Source organism: Lupinus angustifolius, unplaced genomic scaffold (genome assembly GCF_001865875.1).
Source record: "Lupinus angustifolius cultivar Tanjil unplaced genomic scaffold, LupAngTanjil_v1.0 Scaffold_1_708, whole genome shotgun sequence".
Lineage (NCBI taxonomy): Eukaryota > Viridiplantae > Streptophyta > Magnoliopsida > Fabales > Fabaceae > Lupinus > Lupinus angustifolius.
Window position 1 is genome coordinate 3,195 of NW_017716029.1, and position 3,928 is coordinate 7,122.

Below are 3,928 nucleotides of genomic sequence, written 5' to 3' on the forward strand. Positions count from 1 at the left end.
TTTTTCTGTTAGTAGTGTGCAATATTTCCAACCAACATCTCTCAACTTTCCGGTAGTTGAAGATGATTGACCTTGGCTGGACATTGTCAAGAGTTACTGCAAAAGTGCAAGTAACATACTTAAGTGATGAATTGCAATATTGTTGGGAAAATATGATAAAGCAAAATTTAAAAAAGAAAGCTGAAAAAAAATATATAAACTGGAAAAAATATCTGCATAAAAAAAACCTGCACAAAAATTATTTTTCTGTTTAAAAAAAAACAGATAAAGAGATGAGAAGACTAAATAAAAAGATAAATAAAAATAAGGAAAAAAAGACTTAAAAAACCTATGCATGGTGGTGGTGGTAGCGGTGGTGGCAGCGGCGACAGTGGAGCATTGGAGGTAGAGGAGGACGATGAAGAAGTTTTGAGAGAGGGAGGGTTTTAATTTTTAAAAATAGAAATGTTAGGGTTTTAGTTTTTAAAAACATGGAATGGGCCCCAAAAAACACATTTGGGCCCAATTTTAAAAAAAAATCTGGCCAGAAACATAAATGTCTGCCATCCCCACTATGGCTCCGCCATGGCGACTTTTTATGACAAAAGGCGGACACGACCATTTGGCGGATTTTTCCAAATGGCTAATGACGGTAGCCTAAAAACCGCCACCGCCATCCGCCATGGTGTTGCCATGGCCGCTATTGGGCAACACTGGCCCAACCACACTGGATTTGCTGCTTGTGGATGGCTAGTTGTATGCTTGATTTTATCTCAGTCTGTCCTCTCTTCCTTATATGCTTCTTATTACTAGCCGAAGTCAATGCATCTTTGTTCCAATCATTTGCTTAGGTTTGTATTGCTTTGATGGTTCTAATATCTCCTTGGTATTCGGGTGGGGTGATAAGAGCCTTGTTCGTATTTGATTATGCATTATGTGTTGTATTACAACTTTCTATGCACATAGTTCTTGAGCAGGTACGAGCTATATGGTGTTCTAGAATGTGAGAACATGAGGAGCTGGGTGTTGGAAACAGGTCAGAATTCATAGAGGCATATACAGTTCTCATCTTTTTATTGTTTCCGTTGTGTTAAGATTGTGATATTTATTTTGTTACTTTAATATATAGAACAGAATGAGCATCAAAGATTTTTGCTACAAGAGTAGGGAAAGCAACAAGTATTAGCATTACTGAATAGGTGTTGGTATTTGATCTATGTATTTTGCATCAACTTGAGCCTCGGCCAGCACCTTATTCATTCAGCCATTCTGCCTCGCATCTCAAGTTCCTCCATCTTTATTGCTACTGCAGTATCAACGTCCATGAGAAGATCTTTGGAAGTTATGAGAAACATTTTTGTTTGCACTTGAAGAAAAAGACATGGTGAGTTGGCCTAAACATATTCACCACCTGAGGCTTCATCAAATTCGCTTGGGTCAATCCCAGGAATAGAAGAAACCCAATTAAGTGCGTCCAAATATTTAAGGTTTCATTGTGCCAACCAAAAATGCTTAAAGAGAGTTTCTTTGAGAGACCAATTGACTCTTGTAATAATGTAGAATATATTCATTGTCCTTCATGTAATCAGGTGGTTTCCCACTAAAATGGGAGTTTGAAGCGTGTTCATTTGTTCCTTTTTATGCACTGTTTTGTTTGGATATTTTCTTAATAATATTTAATCAATCAAATAGCTAAAGATAATAACATTGGTTCTCGGACATAATACAATCCTTCCAAATTTCCGTTAAAGCCAAAGGATATGAAGCTTTTTTGTTGTCTTGAAAGTTATATATATTTTTTATTTCGGAAATAGCCCGGAAGTTCACAAATATATATTTGTATATTTTAAATTTCAAGAAATCTTTATGTTTTACAATACTTGTCCAAAAATGTGGACTTATTCAGATAATGTTAATTTTTTATGTTTACTTATCATTGCATCATTTATTTTTTATGTTTCATTTTTATTGATTTTTCAAAAAATAATACAAATAAACGATGAACAATATACTAATTGTGTATAATTTTTTACATTAATAATACATAAATATTATACTCATAATAAAAAGTTTGGAGTAATATGAAAATGTGTCCTGAGCTGTTATTGTTTTTTGTTGTAATTTTCTGAGTTTGTTCAACAATTTTGGACGCTAGTTTTGAAAAATAAAAGCTAATTTATGGGTTTAATGTTTTTGTGTTAGTTCATATATTAAGGTGTTCGTTCAATTTCAATTTTGGGTTGCTTCATTTATAGTTCTATTACAAGGAGGATTATTTAAAACCTTTAAAGATTGAGAAATCAATTTATGAAGAGCCTATATTTGACTAGAGATGATTGAAAAATTCGGACATTTATTAATTTATTTATTTTAATTTTAGTCATTTAAAGAAACCTGAAATATTAATTTTTAAAAAAAGGTGACACTATGTTTATGGATGTGGCAAGGATAATATGATCTATCGTGTTTTAGATCATCATTGATGGACATACATGGAAGGACTAAACATAAAAGTCATATAATTAGAGACCTAGAACATCATAAAATAAAGTTCATTAACTATTTCGAAAGGAGGCCCCATTATTAAGGAAAATATTTGAAATAAAAAATGTGGCAACAACCTTGTAGAAGTAGCAATACTAACATGCCCTGTGATATTATCTCTTCTCTACTTTTGGCTTTTAAATATATTAATGCATTAACTTTTAAATACAGAATCTATTATTAATATCTTAAAAGTTATTTAGTAAATTTGAGTGACTCCTTAATTTCAGGGGTGTAATTTTGAGTATTATGAATGAAGAAATAAATGTCAAAAGAATTTTGATCTTTAATGAAATTTTTTAACTCAACATAAATTTTGAACCCAAAATATTTTCTCAAAAATTTAAAACGTACTATTTCATTTACCTTTGATTTCTAAATTTAAAACTACTTTCATTAAAAAAAATTCAACTTTTGATTTTTAGTTCAATATGTTGAAGACTAACTTAATAGATAATAACGTTTAACATGAAGAGACGAACACCAAATGGTTTCGTGGTGTAGTTGGTTATCACGTCAGTCTAACACACTGAAGGTCTCCGGTTCGAGTCCGGGCGAAGCCAATTCAAACTTTTATTTAATTTTTAATTCACTTTTCATTAAGTAATACATACTTACATAGTGTATGAAATATTATCCACTAATTCAAAATCATGGGTTTTCATCAATACCAGCTGGCAGCTGGATCAACATATATTTTTATACTCAACTTTTTTACTCGTGCAAGTTGGCAAGTATAAGAATTTAGTTTAAGAGAAATGTTTTTTGTGTTTCATTTTTCACTCAAATTCCTGGAATTTTTTTAAAAGGTTTCAATTTAATTAATAATTATACAATTTAAAATGTACACTAGATCATGCTACATTCATTGTAACCTTTTTAATATTTATAACCCATTTTAATGGGGAAATTATTAAATTGCCCCTTTTATAAATAATCCATATTCTCTATTCCATCCATTTTAATGTTCCTTCCTTTCTTCTTTCTCATCTCCAACTCCTCAATGTCTCATCCTTCTTTACTGTTGTCCCTTCTAGATCTAGACGAATAATAACTTTCTTTATGAGTTATCAATTTCAAGGAATGTGTTTTTATCAATTTCTCTTTTATGTCTTTTAGTAAAATACTAGCATGTTGATAAATACTATCATATTTATCAACCCACTTTTCTATTATTTGTAAGGTATAATTTGCATAATTTAAATATCAAATATAATATTTTATAGTAAATATCTATATTCACCGCACCTACATGTGCATAAGGATGTGTGGTCCATTTATGCACTTTAGCCCCATGTTTGGAAAAAACACGGCAAATTAACAAACCAAATAACGCTATAATATAATAATATAAGCAAATGAATTTTTTGCTTTTTTTTAAACAATTTCATCATGCAAAGTATTA

The 3,928-nt window shown here is 30.8% G+C and overlaps 1 non-coding gene across 1 annotated transcript; it reads left to right on the plus strand.

Annotated features, from left to right (window-relative positions):
• Positions 1 to 3,012: 3,012 nt before the first annotated feature.
• TRNAV-AAC lies at positions 3,013 to 3,086 on the plus strand. The gene has a single exon. It is a non-coding gene; the product is annotated as a tRNA-Val (tRNA).
• The last annotated feature ends 842 nt before the right edge of the window (positions 3,087 to 3,928 follow it).